This window comes from Chiloscyllium punctatum, chromosome 2 (assembly GCF_047496795.1).
Source record: "Chiloscyllium punctatum isolate Juve2018m chromosome 2, sChiPun1.3, whole genome shotgun sequence".
Classification (NCBI taxonomy): Eukaryota; Metazoa; Chordata; class Chondrichthyes; order Orectolobiformes; family Hemiscylliidae; genus Chiloscyllium; species Chiloscyllium punctatum.
Genome location: NC_092740.1, coordinates 160904182 through 160925549, shown reverse-complemented (window position 1 = coordinate 160925549; position 21368 = coordinate 160904182).

Here is a 21368-nt window from a genome sequence, read left to right as displayed (position 1 = left end):
CAAGAGAAAAGAAAAGAAGAGTAAAGAGAAAAGAGAAAAGAAGAGAATAGAAGAGAAAAGAGAAAAAAGACAAAAGAATAGAAAAGGGAAAACAGAAAAGAAGAGAAAAGTAGAGAAATGAAAAAAGAGAAAAGAAGAGAAAAGAAGAGAAAAGTAGAGAAATGAAAAAAGCGAAAAGAAGAGAATAGAACAGAAAAGAGAAAAGAAGAGAAAAGAAGAGAAAAGAGAAATGAGAAGAGAAGAAAATAAGAAAGGAAAAGAAGAGAAATGAAGTAAAAATGGAAATGAGAGAAAAGAGAAAAGAAGAGAAATGATGAGAAAAGAAGAAAAAAGAGAAAAGAGAAAAGAAGAGAAAACAAGAGAAAAGAGAAAAAAGAAAGGGGTAAAGAAGAGAAAACAAGAGAAAAGAGAAAATAAGAGAAATTAAGGGAAATGAAGAGAATAGAGAAAAGAAGAGAAAAGAGAAAAGAAGAGATAAGTAGGGAAAAGAAGAGAAAAGAGAAAGTGGTAAAGAAGAGAAAAGAAGAGAAAAGAGAAAAGAGAAAAGAACAGAAAAGAGAAAAGAGAAATGAAGAGAAACCAAGAGAAGAGAAAAGAAGAGAAATGAAGAGAAAAGAAGAGAAAAGAAGAGAAAAGAGAAAAGAAAAAGGGAGAGAAAACAAGAGAAAAGAGAAAAGAATAGAAAAGAGAAAGGGGTAAAGGAGAGAGAAGAAGAGAAACGAGAAAAGTTTAGGAATGAAGGGAAAAGAGAAAATAGAAAAGGGAAACAAGAGAAAAGAAGATAAAAGAGAAAAGAAGAAAAAAGAATAGAAAAGAGAAAACAGAAAAGAAGAGAAAACAAGAGAAAAGAGAAAAGAAGAGAAATGAAGAGAAAACAGAAAATAGAAAAGAGAAAACAAGAGAATAGAAGAGAAAAGAGAAAAGAGAAAAAAGACAAAAGAATAGAAAAGAGAAAACAGAAAAGAAGAGAGAAGAGGAGAAATGAAAAAAGAAAAAAGAAGAGAAATGAAGAGAAAAGAGAAAAGTAGAGGAAAGAAGGGAAAAGAGAAATGAAGAGGTAAGAAGAGAAAAGAAGAGAAAAGAGAAAGGGGTAAAGAAGAGAAAAGAAGAGAAAAGAGAAAAGAGAAAAGAAGAGAAATGAAGAGAAAAGAAGAGAAAAGAGAAAAGAAGAGAAATGAAGAGAAAAGAGAAAAGAGAAAAGAAGAGAAACCAAGAGAAGAGAAAAGAAGAGACATGAAGAGGAAAGAAGAGAAAAGAGAACAGAAAAAAGAAGTGAAAACAAGAGAAGAGAAAAGAAGAGTAAAAAGATAAGAGAAAAGAAGAGAAAAGAAGAGAAAATTGAAAAGAAGACAAAAGAATAGAAAAGAGAAAACAGAAAAGAAGAGAAAAGAAGAGAAATGAAAAAAGAGAAAGAAGAGAAAAGAACAGAAATGATGAGAAAAGAAGAAAAAAGAGAAAATAGAAAAGAAGAGAAAACAAGAGAAAAGAGAAAACAGAAAGGGGTAAAGAAGAGAAAACAAGAGAAAAGAGAAAAGAAGAGAAATGAAGAGAAATGAAGAGAAAAGAGAAAAGAAGAGAAAAGAAGAGAAAAGAGAAAGAAGAGATAAGAAGTGAAAATAATAGAAAAGAGAAAAGAAGAGTAAAGCGAAAAGAGAAAAGGAGAGAAATGAAGAGAAAATAGAAAAGAGAAAACAAGAGAATAGAAGAGAAAAGAGAAAAGAGAAAAATGACAAAAGAATAGAAAAGAGAAAACAGAAAAGAAGAGAATAGAAGAAAAATGAAAAAGAGATGGAAGAGAAAAGAGAAAAGAACAAAAATGATGAGAAATGAATAAAAGAGAAAAGACAAAAGAAGAGAAAACAAGAGAAAAGAGAAAAAAGGAAGGGGTAAAGAAGAGAAAATAAGAGACAAAAGCAAAGAATAGAAATGAAGAGAAATGAATAGAAAACAGAAAAGGGAAAAGAAGAGAAAACAAGAGAAATGAGAAAAGAAGAGGTAAGAAGAGAAAAGAAGAGAAAAGAGAAAGGGGTAAAGAAAAGAGATGAAGAGAAACGAGAAAAGAAGAGAAATGAAGAGAAAAGAGAATAGAAGAGGGAAACAAGAGAAAAGAAGAGGAAAGAGAAAGGGGTAAAGAAGAGAGAAGAAGAGAAACGAGAAAAGAAGAGAAATGAAGAGAAAAGAGAATAGAAGAGGGAAACAAGAGAAAAGAAGAGAAAAGAGAAAAGAAGACAAAAGAATAGAAAAGAGAAAACAGAAAAGAAGAGAAAACAAGAGAAATGAAAAAAGAGAAAAAAGAAAAGAGAAAAGAAGAGAAAACAAGAGAAAAGAGAAAAAAAGAGGTAAGAAGAGAAAAGAAGAGAAAAGAGAAAGGGGTAAAGAAGAGAAAAGAAGAGAAAAGAGAAATGAAGAGAAAAGAGAAAAGAGAAAAGAAGAGAAAACAAGAGAAAAGAAAAGAAGAGTAAAGAGAAAAGAGAAAAGAAGAGAATAGAAGAGAAAAGAGAAAAAAGACAAAAGAATAGAAAAGGGAAAACAGAAAAGAAGAGAAAAGTAGAGAAATGAAAAAAGAGAAAAGAAGAGAAAAGAAGAGAAAAGTAGAGAAATGAAAAAAGCGAAAAGAAGAGAATAGAACGGAAAAGAGAAAAGAAGAGAAAAGAAGAGAAAAGAGAAATGAGAAGAGAAGAAAATAAGAAAGGAAAAGAAGAGAAATGAAGTAAAAATGGAAATGAGAGAAAAGAGAAAAGAAGAGAAATGATGAGAAAAGAAGAAAAAAGAGAAAAGAGAAAAGAAGAGAAATCAAGAGAAAAGAGAAAAAAGAAAGGGGTAAAGAAGAGAAAACAAGAGAAAAGAGAAAATAAGAGAAATTAAGGGAAATGAAGAGAATAGAGAAAAGAAGAGAAAAGAGAAAAGAAGAGAAATGAAGAGAAAAGAGAAAATAGAAGAGGGAAACAAGAGAAAAGAAGAGAAAAGAGAAAAGAAGACAAAAGAATAGAAAAGGGAAAACAGAAAAGAAGAGAAAAGTAGAGAAATGAAAAAAGAGAAAAGATGACAAAAGAAGAGAAAAGGAGAAATTAGAAAAGCGAAAAGAAGAGAATAGAACGGAAAAGAGAAAATAAGAGAAAAGAAAAGAAGAGAAAAGTGAAAAGAGAAATGAGAATATGGAAAACAAAGTGAGAAGAAGTGAAACAAGAAAAGAAAAACGAGAAAAGAAGAGAATAGAGATACGAGAAAAGGGAAAGTTGAGAAGAGAAAAGAGAAAAGAAGAGAAAAGAGAAAAGAGAAAAGAAGAGAAGCCAAGAGAAGAGAAAAGAAGAGAAATGAAGAGAAAAGAAGAGTAACGAGAAAAGAAGAGAAATGAAGAGAAAAGAAGAGAAAAGAGAAAAGAAGAGTAAAGCGAAAAGAGAAAAGAAGAGAAATGAAGAGAAAATAGAAAAGAGAAAACAAGAGAATAGAAGAGAAAAGAGAAAAGAGAAAAAAGACAAAAGAATAGAAAAGAGAAAACAGAAAAGAAGAGAAAAGAAGAAAAATGAAAGAAGAGATGGAAGAGAAAAGAGAAAAGAACAAAAATGATGAGAAATGAAAAAAAGAGAAAAGAGAAAACAAGAGAAAACAAGAGAAAGAGAAAAAAGAAAGGGGTAAAGAAGAGAAAAAAAGAGAAAAAAGCAAAGAATAGAAATGAAGAGAAATTAATAGAAAACAGAAAAGAGAAAAGAGAAAAGAAGAGAAAACAAGAGAAATGAGAAAAGAAGAGGTAAGAAGAGAAAATAAGAGAAAAGAGAAAAGACGACAAAACAATAGAAAAGACAAAACAGAAAAGAAGAGAAAACAAGAGAAAAGAGAAAAGAAGGGAAATGAAGAGAAAACAGAAAACAGAGAAGAGAAAAGAAGAGAATAGAAGAGAAAAGAGAAAACAGACAAAAGAATAGAAAAGGGAAAACAGAAAAGAAGAGAAAAGAAAAGAAGAGAAAAGTGAAAAGAGAAATGAGACTATGGAAAACAAAGTGAAAACAAGCAAAACAAGAAGAGAAAAACGAGAAAAGTAGAGAAAAGAAGAGAATAGAGATACGAGAAAAGGGAAAAGTTGAAAAAAGAAGAGAAAAGAGAAAAGAAGAGAAAAGAAGAGAAAAGAGAAAAGAGAAAAAATGAGAAAAGAGAAAGGAGAAAAGAAGAGAAAAGAAGAGAAATGAAGAGAAAAGAGAAAATAGAAAAGAGAAACAGGAGAAAAGAAGAGAAAAGAGAAAAGAAGACAAAGGAATAGAAAAGAGAAAACAGAAAAGAAGAGAAAACAAGAGAAAAGAGAAAAGAAGAGAATAGAAGAGAAAAGAGAAAACAGACAAAAGAATAGAAAAGGGAAAACAGAAAAGAAGAGAAAAGAAGAGAAATGAAAAAGAGAAAAGAAGAGAAAACAAGAGAAATGAGAAAAGAAGAGGTAAGAAGAGAAAAGAGAAAGGGGTAAAGAAGAGAGAAGAAGAGAAACGAGAAAAGAAGAGAAATGAAGAGAAAAGAGAAAATAGAAGAGGGAAACAAGAGAAAAGAAGAGAAAAGAGAAAAGAAGACAAAAGAATAGAAAAGGGAAAACAGAAAAGAAGAGAAAAGTAGAGAAATGAAAAAAGAGAAAAGATGACAAAAGAAGAGAAAAGGAGAAATTAGAAAAGCGAAAAGAAGAGAATAGAACGGAAAAGAGAAAATAAGAGAAAAGAAAAGAAGAGAAAAGTGAAAAGAGAAATGAGAATATGGAAAACAAAGTGAGAAGAAGTGAAACAAGAAAAGAAAAACGAGAAAAGAAGAGAATAGAGATACGAGAAAAGGGAAAGTTGAGAAGAGAAAAGAGAAAAGAAGAGAAAAGAGAAAAGAGAAAAGAAGAGAAGCCAAGAGAAGAGAAAAGAAGAGAAATGAAGAGAAAAGAAGAGTAACGAGAAAAGAAGAGAAATGAAGAGAAAAGAAGAGAAAAGAGAAAAGAAGAGTAAAGCGAAAAGAGAAAAGAAGAGAAATGAAGAGAAAATAGAAAAGAGAAAACAAGAGAATAGAAGAGAAAAGAGAAAAGAGAAAAAAGACAAAAGAATAGAAAAGAGAAAACAGAAAAGAAGAGAAAAGAAGAAAAATGAAAGAAGAGATGGAAGAGAAAAGAGAAAAGAACAAAAATGATGAGAAATGAAAAAAAGAGAAAAGAGAAAACAAGAGAAAACAAGAGAAAGAGAAAAAAGAAAGGGGTAAAGAAGAGAAAACAAGAGAAAAAAGCAAAGAATAGAAATGAAGAGAAATTAATAGAAAACAGAAAAGAGAAAAGAGAAAAGAAGAGAAAACAAGAGAAATGAGAAAAGAAGAGGTAAGAAGAGAAAATAAGAGAAAAGAGAAAAGACGACAAAACAATAGAAAAGACAAAACAGAAAAGAAGAGAAAACAAGAGAAAAGAGAAAAGAAGGGAAATGAAGAGAAAACAGAAAACAGAGAAGAGAAAAGAAGAGAATAGAAGAGAAAAGAGAAAACAGACAAAAGAATAGAAAAGGGAAAACAGAAAAGAAGAGAAAAGAAAAGAAGAGAAAAGTGAAAAGAGAAATGAGACTATGGAAAACAAAGTGAAAACAAGCAAAACAAGAAGAGAAAAACGAGAAAAGTAGAGAAAAGAAGAGAATAGAGATACGAGAAAAGGGAAAAGTTGAAAAAAGAAGAGAAAAGAGAAAAGAAGAGAAAAGAAGAGAAAAGAGAAAAGAGAAAAAATGAGAAAAGAGAAAGGAGAAAAGAAGAGAAAAGAAGAGAAATGAAGAGAAAAGAGAAAATAGAAAAGAGAAACAAGAGAAAAGAAGAGAAAAGAGAAAAGAAGACAAAAGAATAGAAAAGAGAAAACAGAAAAGAAGAGAAAACAAGAGAAAAGAGAAAAGAGAAAAGAGGAGAAAAGAAGAGAAATGAAGAGAAAAGAGAAAATAGAAAAGAGAAAATAGAAAAGAGAAACAAGAGAAAAGAAGAGAAAAGAGAAAAGAAGACAAAAGAATAGAAAAGAGAAAACAGAAAAGAAGAGAAAACAAGAGAAAAGAGAAAAGAAGAGAAATGAAGAGAAAACAGAAAATAGAAAAGAGAAAAGAAGAGAATAGAAGAGAAAAGAGAAAACAGACAAAAGATTAGAAAAGGGAAAACAGAAAAGAAGAGAAAAGAAGAGAAATGAAAAAAGAGAAAAGAAGAGAAAATGAGAAATGAGAAAAGCGAAAAGAAGAGAATAGAACGGAAAAGAGAAAATAAGAGAAAAGAAAAGAACAGAAAATTGAAAAGAGAAATGAGAATATGGAAAACAAAGTGAGAAGAAGTGAAACAAGAAAAGAAAAACGAGAAAAGAAGAGAATAGAGATACGAGAAAAGGGAAAGTTGAGAAAAGAAGAGAAAAGAGAAATGAAGAGAAAAGAAGAGAAAAGAGAAAAGAGAAAAGAAGAGAAAAGGGAAAAGAAGAGAAGCCAAGAGAAGAGAAAAGAAGAGAAATGAAGAGAAAAGAAGAGTAAAGAGAAAAGAGAAAAGAAGAGAAATGAAGAGAAAAGAAGAGAAAAGAGAAAAGAAGAGTAAAGCGAAAAGAGAAAAGAAGAGAAATGAAGAGAAAATAGAAAAGAGAAAACAAGAGAATAGAAGAGAAAAGAGAAAAGAGAAAAAAAGACAAAAGAATAGAAAAGAGAAAACAGAAAAGAAGAGAAAAGAAGAAAAATGAAAGAAGAGATGGAAGAGAAAAGAGAAAAGAACAAAAATGATGAGAAATGAAAAAAAGAGAAAAGAGAAAACAAGAGAAAACAAGAGAAAGAGAAAAAAGAAAGGGGTAAAGAAGAGAAAACAAGAGAAAAAAGCAAAGAATAGAAATGAAGAGAAATTAATAGAAAACAGAAAAGAGAAAAGAGAAAAGAAGAGAAAACAAGAGAAATGAGAAAAGAAGAGGTAAGAAGAGAAAATAAGAGAAAAGAGAAAAGACGACAAAACAATAGAAAAGACAAAACAGAAAAGAAGAGAAAACAAGAGAAAAGAGAAAAGAAGGGAAATGAAGAGAAAACAGAAAACAGAGAAGAGAAAAGAAGAGAATAGAAGAGAAAAGAGAAAACAGACAAAAGAATAGAAAAGGGAAAACAGAAAAGAAGAGAAAAGAAAAGAAGAGAAAAGTGAAAAGAGAAATGAGACTATGGAAAACAAAGTGAAAACAAGCAAAACAAGAAGAGAAAAACGAGAAAAGTAGAGAAAAGAAGAGAATAGAGATACGAGAAAAGGGAAAAGTTGAAAAAAGAAGAGAAAAGAGAAAAGAAGAGAAAAGAAGAGAAAAGAGAAAAGAGAAAAAATGAGAAAAGAGAAAGGAGAAAAGAAGAGAAAAGAAGAGAAATGAAGAGAAAAGAGAAAATAGAAAAGAGAAACAAGAGAAAAGAAGAGAAAAGAGAAAAGAAGACAAAAGAATAGAAAAGAGAAAACAGAAAAGAAGAGAAAACAAGAGAAAAGAGAAAAGAGAAAAGAGGAGAAAAGAAGAGAAATGAAGAGAAAAGAGAAAATAGAAAAGAGAAAATAGAAAAGAGAAACAAGAGAAAAGAAGAGAAAAGAGAAAAGAAGACAAAAGAATAGAAAAGAGAAAACAGAAAAGAAGAGAAAACAAGAGAAAAGAGAAAAGAAGAGAAATGAAGAGAAAACAGAAAATAGAAAAGAGAAAAGAAGAGAATAGAAGAGAAAAGAGAAAACAGACAAAAGAATAGAAAAGGGAAAACAGAAAAGAAGAGAAAAGAAGAGAAATGAAAAAAGAGAAAAGAAGAGAAAATGAGAAATGAGAAAAGCGAAAAGAAGAGAATAGAACGGAAAAGAGAAAATAAGAGAAAAGAAAAGAACAGAAAATTGAAAAGAGAAATGAGAATATGGAAAACAAAGTGAGAAGAAGTGAAACAAGAAAAGAAAAACGAGAAAAGAAGAGAATAGAGATACGAGAAAAGGGAAAGTTGAGAAGAGAAAAGAGAAAAGAAGAGAAAAGAGAAAAGAGAAAAGAAGAGAAGCCAAGAGAAGAGAAAAGAAGAGAAATGAAGAGAAAAGAAGAGTAACGAGAAAAGAAGAGAAATGAAGAGAAAAGAAGAGAAAAGAGAAAAGAAGAGTAAAGCGAAAAGAGAAAAGAAGAGAAATGAAGAGAAAATAGAAAAGAGAAAACAAGAGAATAGAAGAGAAAAGAGAAAAGAGAAAAAAAGACAAAAGAATAGAAAAGAGAAAACAGAAAAGAAGAGAAAAGAAGAAAAATGAAAGAAGAGATGGAAGAGAAAAGAGAAAAGAACAAAAATGATGAGAAATGAAAAAAAGAGAAAAGAGAAAACAAGAGAAAACAAGAGAAAGAGAAAAAAGAAAGGGGTAAAGAAGAGAAAACAAGAGAAAAAAGCAAAGAATAGAAATGAAGAGAAATTAATAGAAAACAGAAAAGAGAAAAGAGAAAAGAAGAGAAAACAAGAGAAATGAGAAAAGAAGAGGTAAGAAGAGAAAATAAGAGAAAAGAGAAAAGACGACAAAACAATAGAAAAGACAAAACAGAAAAGAAGAGAAAACAAGAGAAAAGAGAAAAGAAGGGAAATGAAGAGAAAACAGAAAACAGAGAAGAGAAAAGAAGAGAATAGAAGAGAAAAGAGAAAACAGACAAAAGAATAGAAAAGGGAAAACAGAAAAGAAGAGAAAAGAAAAGAAGAGAAAAGTGAAAAGAGAAATGAGACTATGGAAAACAAAGTGAAAACAAGCAAAACAAGAAGAGAAAAACGAGAAAAGTAGAGAAAAGAAGAGAATAGAGATACGAGAAAAGGGAAAAGTTGAAAAAAGAAGAGAAAAGAGAAAAGAAGAGAAAAGAAGAGAAAAGAGAAAAGAGAAAAAATGAGAAAAGAGAAAGGAGAAAAGAAGAGAAAAGAAGAGAAATGAAGAGAAAAGAGAAAATAGAAAAGAGAAACAAGAGAAAAGAAGAGAAAAGAGAAAAGAAGACAAAAGAATAGAAAAGAGAAAACAGAAAAGAAGAGAAAACAAGAGAAAAGAGAAAAGAAGAGAATAGAAGAGAAAAGAGAAAACAGACAAAAGAATAGAAAAGGGAAAACAGAAAAGAAGAGAAAAGAAGAGAAATGAAAAAGAGAAAAGAAGAGAAAACAAGAGAAATGAGAAAAGAAGAGGTAAGAAGAGAAAAGAGAAAGGGGTAAAGAAGAGAGAAGAAGAGAAACGAGAAAAGAAGAGAAATGAAGAGAAAAGAGAAAATAGAAGAGGGAAACAAGAGAAAAGAAGAGAAAAGAGAAAAGAAGACAAAAGAATAGAAAAGGGAAAACACAAAAGAAGAGAAAAGTAGAGAAATGAAAAAAGAGAAAAGAAGACAAAAGAAGAGAAAAGGAGAAATTAGAAAAGCGAAAAGAAGAGAATAGAACGGAAAAGAGAAAATAAGAGAAAAGAAAAGAAGAGAAAAGTGAAAAGAGAAATGAGAATATGGAAAACAAAGTGAGAAGAAGTGAAACAAGAAAAAAAAAACGAGAAAAGAAGAGAATAGAGATACGAGAAAAGGGAAAGTTGAGAAGAGAAAAGAGAAACGAAGAGAAAAGAGAAAAGAGAAAAGAAGAGAAGCCAAGAGAAGAGAAAAGAAGAGAAATGAAGAGAAAAGAAGAGTAACGAGAAAAGAAGAGAAATGAAGAGAAAAGAAGAGAAAAGAGAAAAGAAGAGTAAAGCGAAAAGAGAAAAGAAGAGAAATGAAGAGAAAATAGAAAAGAGAAAACAAGAGAATAGAAGAGAAAAGAGAAAAGAGAAAAAAGACAAAAGAATAGAAAAGAGAAAACAGAAAAGAAGAGAAAAGAAGAAAAATGAAAGAAGAGATGGAAGAGAAAAGAGAAAAGAACAAAAATGATGAGAAATGAAAAAAAGAGAAAAGAGAAAACAAGAGAAAACAAGAGAAAGAGAAAAAAGAAAGGGGTAAAGAAGAGAAAACAAGAGAAAAAAGCAAAGAATAGAAATGAAGAGAAATTAATAGAAAACAGAAAAGAGAAAAGAGAAAAGAAGAGAAAACAAGAGAAATGAGAAAAGAAGAGGTAAGAAGAGAAAATAAGAGAAAAGAGAAAAGACGACAAAACAATAGAAAAGACAAAACAGAAAAGAAGAGAAAACAAGAGAAAAGAGAAAAGAAGGGAAATGAAGAGAAAACAGAAAACAGAGAAGAGAAAAGAAGAGAATAGAAGAGAAAAGAGAAAACAGACAAAAGAATAGAAAAGGGAAAACAGAAAAGAAGAGAAAAGAAGAGAAATGAAAAAAGAGAAAAGAAGAGAAAAGGAGAAATTACAAAAGCGAAAAGAAGAGAATAGAACGGAAAAGAGAAAAGAAGAGAAAAGAAAAGAAGAGAAAAGTGAAAAGAGAAATGAGACTATGGAAAACAAAGTGAAAACAAGCGAAACAAGAAGAGAAAAACGAGAAAAGTAGAGAAAAGAAGAGAATAGAGATACGAGAAAAGGGAAAAGTTGAAAAAAGAAGAGAAAAGAGAAAAGAAGAGAAAAGAGAAAAGAAGAGAAAAGAGAAAGGAGAAAAGAAGAGAAAAGAAGAGAAATGAAGAGAAAAGAGAAAATAGAAAAGAGAAACAAGAGAAAAGAAGAGAAAAGAGAAAAGAAGACAAAAGAATAGAAAAGAGAAAACAGAAAAGAAGCGAAACGAGAATATGGAAAACAAAGTGAAAAGAAGTGAAACAAGAAAAGAAAAAGGAGAAAGGTAGAGAAAAGAAGAGAATAGAGATACGAGAAAAGGGAAAAGTTGAGAAAAGAAGAGAAAACAAGAGAAAAGAGAAAACATGAGAATGGAAGAGAAAAGAGAAAAGAGAAAATAGACAAAAGAATAGAAAAGAGAAAACAGAAAAGAAGAGAGAAGAAGAGAAATGAAAAAAGAAAAAAGAAGAGAAATGAAGAGAAAAGAGAAAAGAGAAAAGTAGAGGAAAGAAGGGATAAGAGAAAAGAAGATGTCAGAAGAGAAAAGAAGAGAAAAGAGTAAGGGGTAAAGAAGAGAAAAGAAGAGAAAAGAGAAAAGAGAAAAGAAGAGAAAAGAGAAAAGAGAAGAGAAGAGAAACCAAGAGAAGAGAAAAGAAGAGAAATGAAGAGAAAAGAGAAAAGAAGAGGTAAGACGAGAAAAGAGAAAAGAAGACAAAAGAATAGAAAAGAGAAAACAGAAAAGAAGAGAAAACAAGAGAAATGAAAAAAGAGTAAAGAAGAGACAAGAGAAAAGAACAGAAATGATGAGAAAAGAAGATAAAAGAGAAAAGAGAAAAGAAGAGAAAACAAGAGAAAAGAGAAAAGAAGAGGTAAGAAGAGAAAAGAAGAGAAAAGAGAAAGGGGTAAAGAAGAGAAAAGAAGAGAAAAGAGAAAAGAAGAGAAATGAAGAGAAAAGAGAAAATAGAAAAGAAGAGAAAAGAGAAAAGAGAAAAGAAGTGAAAACAAGAGAAGAGAAATGAAGAGAAAAGAGAAAATAGAAAAGAGAAACAAGAGAAAAGAAGAGAAAAGAGAAAAGAAGACAAAAGAATAGAAAAGAGAAAACAGAAAAGAAGAGAAATGAGAATATGGAAAACAAAGTGAGAAGAAGTGAAAAACAAGAAAAGAAAAAGGAGAAAAGTAGAGAAAAGAAGAGAATAGAGATACGAGAAAAGGGAAAAGTTGAAAAAAGAAGAGAAAAGAGAAAAGAAGAGAAAAGAAGAGAAAAGAGAAAAGAGAAAAAATGAGAAAAGAGAAAGGAGAAAAGAAGAGAAAAGAAGAGAAATGAAGAGAAAAGAGAAAATAGAAAAGAGAAACAGGAGAAAAGAAGAGAAAAGAGAAAAGAAGACAAAGGAATAGAAAAGAGAAAACAGAAAAGAAGAGAAAACAAGAGAAAAGAGAAAAGAAGAGAATAGAAGAGAAAAGAGAAAACAGACAAAAGAATAGAAAAGGGAAAACAGAAAAGAAGAGAAAAGAAGAGAAATGAAAAAGAGAAAAGAAGAGAAAACAAGAGAAATGAGAAAAGAAGAGGTAAGAAGAGAAAAGAGAAAGGGGTAAAGAAGAGAGAAGAAGAGAAACGAGAAAAGAAGAGAAATGAAGAGAAAAGAGAAAATAGAAGAGGGAAACAAGAGAAAAGAAGAGAAAAGAGAAAAGAAGACAAAAGAATAGAAAAGGGAAAACAGAAAAGAAGAGAAAAGTAGAGAAATGAAAAAAGAGAAAAGATGACAAAAGAAGAGAAAAGGAGAAATTAGAAAAGCGAAAAGAAGAGAATAGAACGGAAAAGAGAAAATAAGAGAAAAGAAAAGAAGAGAAAAGTGAAAAGAGAAATGAGAATATGGAAAACAAAGTGAGAAGAAGTGAAACAAGAAAAGAAAAACGAGAAAAGAAGAGAATAGAGATACGAGAAAAGGGAAAGTTGAGAAAAGAAGAGAAAAGAGAAAAGAGAAAAGAAGAGAAAAGAGAAAAGAGAAAAGAAGAGAAGCCAAGAGAAGAGAAAAGAAGAGAAATGAAGAGAAAAGAAGAGTAACGAGAAAAGAAGAGAAATGAAGAGAAAAGAAGAGAAAAGAGAAAAGAAGAGTAAAGCGAAAAGAGAAAAGAAGAGAAATGAAGAGAAAATAGAAAAGAGAAAACAAGAGAATAGAAGAGAAAAGAGAAAAGAGAAAAAAAGACAAAAGAATAGAAAAGAGAAAACAGAAAAGAAGAGAAAAGAAGAAAAATGAAAGAAGAGATGGAAGAGAAAAGAGAAAAGAACAAAAATGATGAGAAATGAAAAAAAGAGAAAAGAGAAAACAAGAGAAAACAAGAGAAAGAGAAAAAAGAAAGGTGTAAAGAAGAGAAAACAAGAGAAAAAAGCAAAGAATAGAAATGAAGAGAAATTAATAGAAAACAGAAAAGAGAAAAGAGAAAAGAAGAGAAAACAAGAGAAATGAGAAAAGAAGAGGTAAGAAGAGAAAATAAGAGAAAAGAGAAAAGACGACAAAACAATAGAAAAGACAAAACAGAAAAGAAGAGAAAACAAGAGAAAAGAGAAAAGAAGGGAAATGAAGAGAAAACAGAAAACAGAGAAGAGAAAAGAAGAGAATAGAAGAGAAAAGAGAAAACAGACAAAAGAATAGAAAAGGGAAAACAGAAAAGAAGAGAAAAGAAAAGAAGAGAAAAGTGAAAAGAGAAATGAGACTATGGAAAACAAAGTGAAAACAAGCAAAACAAGAAGAGAAAAACGAGAAAAGTAGAGAAAAGAAGAGAATAGAGATACGAGAAAAGGGAAAAGTTGAAAAAAGAAGAGAAAAGAGAAAAGAAGAGAAAAGAAGAGAAAAGAGAAAAGAGAAAAAATGAGAAAAGAGAAAGGAGAAAAGAAGAGAAAAGAAGAGAAATGAAGAGAAAAGAGAAAATAGAAAAGAGAAACAAGAGAAAAGAAGAGAAAAGAGAAAAGAAGACAAAAGAATAGAAAAGAGAAAACAGAAAAGAAGAGAAAACAAGAGAAAAGAGAAAAGAGAAAAGAGGAGAAAAGAAGAGAAATGAAGAGAAAAGAGAAAATAGAAAAGAGAAAATAGAAAAGAGAAACAAGAGAAAAGAAGAGAAAAGAGAAAAGAAGACAAAAGAATAGAAAAGAGAAAACAGAAAAGAAGAGAAAACAAGAGAAAAGAGAAAAGAAGAGAAATGAAGAGAAAACAGAAAATAGAAAAGAGAAAAGAAGAGAATAGAAGAGAAAAGAGAAAACAGACAAAAGAATAGAAAAGGGAAAACAGAAAAGAAGAGAAAAGAAGAGAAATGAAAAAAGAGAAAAGAAGAGAAAATGAGAAATGAGAAAAGCGAAAAGAAGAGAATAGAACGGAAAAGAGAAAATAAGAGAAAAGAAAAGAACAGAAAATTGAAAAGAGAAATGAGAATATGGAAAACAAAGTGAGAAGAAGTGAAACAAGAAAAGAAAAACGAGAAAAGAAGAGAATAGAGATACGAGAAAAGGGAAAGTTGAGAAAAGAAGAGAAAAGAGAAATGAAGAGAAAAGAAGAGAAAAGAGAAAAGAGAAAAGAAGAGAAAAGGGAAAAGAAGAGAAGCCAAGAGAAGAGAAAAGAAGAGAAATGAAGAGAAAAGAAGAGTAAAGAGAAAAGAGAAAAGAAGAGAAATGAAGAGAAAAGAAGAGAAAAGAGAAAAGAAGAGTAAAGCGAAAAGAGAAAAGAAGAGAAATGAAGAGAAAATAGAAAAGAGAAAACAAGAGAATAGAAGAGAAAAGAGAAAAGAGAAAAAAAGACAAAAGAATAGAAAAGAGAAAACAGAAAAGAAGAGAAAAGAAGAAAAATGAAAGAAGAGATGGAAGAGAAAAGAGAAAAGAACAAAAATGATGAGAAATGAAAAAAAGAGAAAAGAGAAAACAAGAGAAAACAAGAGAAAGAGAAAAAAGAAAGGGGTAAAGAAGAGAAAACAAGAGAAAAAAGCAAAGAATAGAAATGAAGAGAAATTAATAGAAAACAGAAAAGAGAAAAGAGAAAAGAAGAGAAAACAAGAGAAATGAGAAAAGAAGAGGTAAGAAGAGAAAATAAGAGAAAAGAGAAAAGACGACAAAACAATAGAAAAGACAAAACAGAAAAGAAGAGAAAACAAGAGAAAAGAGAAAAGAAGGGAAATGAAGAGAAAACAGAAAACAGAGAAGAGAAAAGAAGAGAATAGAAGAGAAAAGAGAAAACAGACAAAAGAATAGAAAAGGGAAAACAGAAAAGAAGAGAAAAGAAAAGAAGAGAAAAGTGAAAAGAGAAATGAGACTATGGAAAACAAAGTGAAAACAAGCAAAACAAGAAGAGAAAAACGAGAAAAGTAGAGAAAAGAAGAGAATAGAGATACGAGAAAAGGGAAAAGTTGAAAAAAGAAGAGAAAAGAGAAAAGAAGAGAAAAGAAGAGAAAAGAGAAAAGAGAAAAAATGAGAAAAGAGAAAGGAGAAAAGAAGAGAAAAGAAGAGAAATGAAGAGAAAAGAGAAAATAGAAAAGAGAAACAGGAGAAAAGAAGAGAAAAGAGAAAAGAAGACAAAGGAATAGAAAAGAGAAAACAGAAAAGAAGAGAAAACAAGAGAAAAGAGAAAAGAAGAGAATAGAAGAGAAAAGAGAAAACAGACAAAAGAATAGAAAAGGGAAAACAGAAAAGAAGAGAAAAGAAGAGAAATGAAAAAGAGAAAAGAAGAGAAAACAAGAGAAATGAGAAAAGAAGAGGTAAGAAGAGAAAAGAGAAAGGGGTAAAGAAGAGAGAAGAAGAGAAACGAGAAAAGAAGAGAAATGAAGAGAAAAGAGAAAATAGAAGAGGGAAACAAGAGAAAAGAAGAGAAAAGAGAAAAGAAGACAAAAGAATAGAAAAGGGAAAACAGAAAAGAAGAGAAAAGTAGAGAAATGAAAAAAGAGAAAAGATGACAAAAGAAGAGAAAAGGAGAAATTAGAAAAGCGAAAAGAAGAGAATAGAACGGAAAAGAGAAAATAAGAGAAAAGAAAAGAAGAGAAAAGTGAAAAGAGAAATGAGAATATGGAAAACAAAGTGAGAAGAAGTGAAACAAGAAAAGAAAAACGAGAAAAGAAGAGAATAGAGATACGAGAAAAGGGAAAGTTGAGAAGAGAAAAGAGAAAAGAAGAGAAAAGAGAAAAGAGAAAAGAAGAGAAGCCAAGAGAAGAGAAAAGAAGAGAAATGAAGAGAAAAGAAGAGTAACGAGAAAAGAAGAGAAATGAAGAGAAAAGAAGAGAAAAGAGAAAAGAAGAGTAAAGCGAAAAGAGAAAAGAAGAGAAATGAAGAGAAAATAGAAAAGAGAAAACAAGAGAATAGAAGAGAAAAGAGAAAAGAGAAAAAAAGACAAAAGAATAGAAAAGAGAAAACAGAAAAGAAGAGAAAAGAAGAAAAATGAAAGAAGAGATGGAAGAGAAAAGAGAAAAGAACAAAAATGATGAGAAATGAAAAAAAGAGAAAAGAGAAAACAAGAGAAAACAAGAGAAAGAGAAAAAAGAAAGGGGTAAAGAAGAGAAAACAAGAGAAAAAAGCAAAGAATAGAAATGAAGAGAAATTAATAGAAAACAGAAAAGAGAAAAGAGAAAAGAAGAGAAAACAAGAGAAATGAGAAAAGAAGAGGTAAGAAGAGAAAATAAGAGAAAAGAGAAAAGACGACAAAACAATAGAAAAGACAAAACAGAAAAGAAGAGAAAACAAGAGAAAAGAGAAAAGAAGGGAAATGAAGAGAAAACAGAAAACAGAGAAGAGAAAAGAAGAGAATAGAAGAGAAAAGAGAAAACAGACAAAAGAATAGAAAAGGGAAAACAGAAAAGAAGAGAAAAGAAGAGAAATGAAAAAAGAGAAAAGAAGAGAAAAGGAGAAATTACAAAAGCGAAAAGAAGAGAATAGAACGGAAAAGAGAAAAGAAGAGAAAAGAAAAGAAGAGAAAAGTGAAAAGAGAAATGAGACTATGGAAAACAAAGTGAAAACAAGCGAAACAAGAAGAGAAAAACGAGAAAAGTAGAGAAAAGAAGAGAATAGAGATACGAGAAAAGGGAAAAGTTGAAAAAAGAAGAGAAAAGAGAAAAGAAGAGAAAAGAAGAGAAAAGAGAAAAGAAGAGAAAAGAGAAAGGAGAAAAGAAGAGAAAAGAAGAGAAATGAAGAGAAAAGAGAAAATAGAAAAGAGAAACAAGAGAAAAGAAGAGAAAAGAGAAAAGAAGACAAAAGAATAGAAAAGAGAAAACAGAAAAGAAGCGAAATGAGAATATGGAAAACAAAGTGAAAAGAAGTGAAACAAGAAAAGAAAAAGGAGAAAGGTAGAGAAAAGAAGAGAATAGAGATACGAGAAAAGGGAAAAGTTGAAAAAAGAAGAGAAAAGAGAAAAGAAGAGAAAACAAGAGAAAAGAGAAAACATGAGAATGGAAGAGAAAAGAGAAAAGAGAAAATAGACAAAAGAATAGAAAAGAGAAAACAGAAAAGAAGAGAGAAGAAGAGAAATGAAAAAAGAAAAAAGAAGAGAAATGAAGAGAAAAGAGAAAAGAGAAAAGTAGAGGAAAGAAGGGATAAGAGAAAAGAAGATGTCAGAAGAGAAAAGAAGAGAAAAGAGTAAGGGGTAAAGAAGAGAAAAGAAGAGAAAAGAGAAAAGAGAAAAGAAGAGAAAAGAGAAAAGAGAAGAGAAGAGAAACCAAGAGAAGAGAAAAGAAGAGAAATGAAGAGAAAAGAGAAAAGAAGAGGTAAGACGAGAAAAGAGAAAAGAAGACAAAAGAATAGAAAAGAGAAAACAGAAAAGAAGAGAAAACAAGAGAAATGAAAAAAGAGTAAAGAAGAGACAAGAGAAAAGAACAGAAATGATGAGAAAAGAAGATAAAAGAGAAAAGAGAAAAGAAGAGAAAACAAGAGAAAAGAGAAAAGAAGAGGTAAGAAGAGAAAAGAAGAGAAAAGAGAAAGGGGTAAAGAAGAGAAAAGAAGAGAAAAGAGAAAAGAAGAGAAATGAAGAGAAAAGAGAAAATAGAAAAGAAGAGAAAAGAGAAAAGAGAAAAGAAGTGAAAACAAGAGAAGAGAAATGAAGAGAAAAGAGAAAATAGAAAAGAGAAACAAGAGAAAAGAAGAGAAAAGAGAAAAGAAGACAAAAGAATAGAAAAGAGAAAACAGAAAAGAAGAGAAATGAGAATATGGAAAACAAAGTGAGAAGAAGTGAAAAACAAGAAAAGAAAAAGGAGAAAAGTAGAGAAAAGAAGAGAATAGAGATACGAGAAAAGGGAAAAGTTGAAAAAAGAAGAGAAAAGAGAAAAGAAGAGAAAAGAAGAGAAAAGAGAAAAGAGAAAAAATGAGAAAAGAGAAAGGAGAAAAGAAGAGAAAAGAAGAGAAATGAAGAGAAAAGAGAAAATAGAAAAGAGAAACAGGAGAAAAGAAGAGAAAAGAGAAAAGAAGACAAAGGAATAGAAAAGAGAAAACAGAAAAGAAGAGAAAACAAGAGAAAAGAGAAAAGAAGAGAATAGAAGAGAAAAGAGAAAACAGACAAAAGAATAGAAAAGGGAAAACAGAAAAGAAGAGAAAAGAAGAGAAATGAAAAAGAGAAAAGAAGAGAAAACAAGAGAAATGAGAAAAGAAGAGGTAAGAAGAGAAAAGAGAAAGGGGTAAAGAAGAGAGAAGAAGAGAAACGAGAAAAGAAGAGAAATGAAGAGAAAAGAGAAAATAGAAGAGGGAAACAAGAGAAAAGAAGAGAAAAGAGAAAAGAAGACAAAAGAATAGAAAAGGGAAAACACAAAAGAAGAGAAAAGTAGAGAAATGAAAAAAGAGAAAAGATGACAAAAGAAGAGAAAAGGAGAAATTAGAAAAGTGAAAAGAAGAGAATAGAACGGAAAAGAGAAAATAAGAGAAAAGAAAAGAAGAGAAAAGTGAAAAGAGAAATGAGAATATGGAAAACAAAGTGAGAAGAAGTGAAACAAGAAAAGAAAAACGAGAAAAGAAGAGAATAGAGATACGAGAAAAGGGAAAGTTGAGAAGAGAAAAGAGAAAAGAAGAGAAAAGAGAAAAGAGAAAAGAAGAGAAGCCAAGAGAAGAGAAAAGAAGAGAAATGAAGAGAAAAGAAGAGTAACGAGAAAAGAAGAGAAATGAAGAGAAAAGAAGAGAAAAGAGAAAAGAAGAGTAAAGCGAAAAGAGAAAAGAAGAGAAATGAAGAGAAAATAGAAAAGAGAAAACAAGAGAATAGAAGAGAAAAGAGAAAAGAGAAAAAAAGACAAAAGAATAGAAAAGAGAAAACAGAAAAGAAGAGAAAAGAAGAAAAATGAAAGAAGAGATGGAAGAGAAAAGAGAAAAGAACAAAAATGATGAGAAATGAAAAAAAGAGAAAAGAGAAAACAAGAGAAAACAAGAGAAAGAGAAAAAAGAAAGGGGTAAAGAAGAGAAAACAAGAGAAAAAAGCAAAGAATAGAAATGAAGAGAAATTAATAGAAAACAGAAAAGAGAAAAGAGAAAAGAAGAGAAAACAAGAGAAATGAGAAAAGAAGAGGTAAGAAGAGAAAATAAGAGAAAAGAGAAAAGACGACAAAACAATAGAAAAGACAAAACAGAAAAGAAGAGAAAACAAGAGAAAAGAGAAAAGAAGGGAAATGAAGAGAAAACAGAAAACAGAGAAGAGAAAAGAAGAGAATAGAAGAGAAAAGAGAAAACAGACAAAAGAATAGAAAAGGGAAAACAGAAAAGAAGAGAAAAGAAAAGAAGAGAAAAGTGAAAAGAGAAATGAGACTATGGAAAACAAAGTGAAAACAAGCAAAACAAGAAGAGAAAAACGAGAAAAGTAGAGAAAAGAAGAGAATAGAGATACGAGAAAAGGGAAAAGTTGAAAAAAGAAGAGAAAAGAGAAAAGAAGAGAAAAGAAGAGAAAAGAGAAAAGAGAAAAAATGAGAAAAGAGAAAGGAGAAAAGAAGAGAAAAGAAGAGAAATGAAGAGAAAAGAGAAAATAGAAAAGAGAAACAAGAGAAAAGAAGAGAAAAGAGAAAAGAAGACAAAAGAATAGAAAAGAGAAAACAGAAAAGAAGAGAAAACAAGAGAAAAGAGAAAAGAGAAAAGAGGAGAAAAGAAGAGAAATGAAGAGAAAAGAGAAAATAGAAAAGAGAAAATAGAAAAGAGAAACAAGAGAAAAGAAGAGAAAAGAGAAAAGAAGACAAAAGAATAGAAAAGAGAAAACAGAAAAGAAGAGAAAACAAGAGAAAAGAGAAAAGAAGAGAAATGAAGAGAAAACAGAAAATAGAAAAGAGAAAAGAAGAGAATAGAAGAGAAAAGAGAAAACAGACAAAAGAATAGAAAAGGGAAAACAGAAAAGAAGAGAAAAGAAGAGAAATGAAAAAAGAGAAAAGAAGAGAAAATGAGAAATGAGAAAAGCGAAAAGAAGAGAATAGAACGGAAAAGAGAAAATAAGAGAAAAGAAAAGAACAGAAAATTGAAAAGAGAAATGAGAATATGGAAAACAAAGTGAGAAGAAGTGAAACAAGAAAAGAAAAACGAGAAAAGAAGAGAATAGAGATACGAGAAAAGGGAAAGTTGAGAAAAGAAGAGAAAAGAGAAATGAAGAGAAAAGAAGAGAAAAGAGAAAAGAGAAAAGAAGAGAAAAGGGAAAAGAAGAGAAGCCAAGAGAAGAGAAAAGAAGAGAAATGAAGAGAAAAGAAGAGTAAAGAGAAAAGAGAAAAGAAGAGAAATGAAGAGAAAAGAAGAGAAAAGAGAAAAGAAGAGTAAAGCGAAAAGAGAAAAGAAGAGAAATGAAGAGAAAATAGAAAAGAGAAAACAAGAGAATAGAAGAGAAAAGAGAAAAGAGAAAAAAAGACAAAAGAATAGAAAAGAGAAAACAGAAAAGAAGAGAAAAGAAGAAAAATGAAAGAAGAGATGGAATAGAAAAGAGAAAAGAACAAAAATGATGAGAAATGAAAAAAAGAGAAAAGAGAAAACAAGAGAAAACAAGAGAAAGAGAAAAAAGAAAGGTGTAAAGAAGAGAAAACAAGAGAAAAAAGCAAAGAATAGAAATGAAGAGAAATTAATAGAAAACAGAAAAGAGAAAAGAGAAAAGAAGAGAAAACAAGAGAAATGAGAAAAGAAGAGGTAAGAAGAGAAAATAAGAGAAAAGAGAAAAGACGACAAAACAATAGAAAAGACAAAACAGAAAAGAAGAGAAAACAAGAGAAAAGAGAAAAGAAGGGAAATGAAGAGAAAACAGAAAACAGAGAAGAGAAAAGAAGAGAATAGAAGAGAAAAGAGAAAACAGACAAAAGAATAGAAAAGGGAAAACAGAAAAGAAGAGAAAAGAAAAGAAGAGAAAAGTGAAAAGAGAAATGAGACTATGGAAAACAAAGTGAAAACAAGCAAAACAAGAAGAGAAAAACGAGAAAAGTAGAGAAAAGAAGAGAATAGAGATACGAGAAAAGGGAAAAGTTGAAAAAAGAAGAGAAAAGAGAAAAGAAGAGAAAAGAAGAGAAAGGAGAAAAGAGAAAAAATGAGAAAAGAGAAAGGAGAAAAGAAGAGAAATGAAGAGAAAAGAGAAAATAGAAAAGAGAAACAGGAGAAAAGAAGAGAAAAGAGAAAAGAAGACAAAGGAATAGAAAAGAGAAAACAGAAAAGAAGAGAAAACAAGAGAAAAGAGAAAAGAAGAGAATAGAAGAGAAAAGAGAAAACAGACAAAAGAATAGAAAAGGGAAAACAGAAAAGAAGAGAAAAGAAGAGAAATGAAAAAGAGAAAAGAAGAGAAAACAAGAGAAATGAGAAAAGAAGAGGTAAGAAGAGAAAAGAGAAAGGGGTAAAGAAGAGAGAAGAAGAGAAACGAGAAAAGAAGAGAAATGAAGAGAAAAGAGAAAATAGAAGAGGGAAACAAGAGAAAAGAAGAGAAAAGAGAAAAGAAGACAAAAGAATAGAAAAGGGAAAACAGAAAAGAAGAGAAAAGTAGAGAAATGAAAAAAGAGAAAAGATGACAAAAGAAG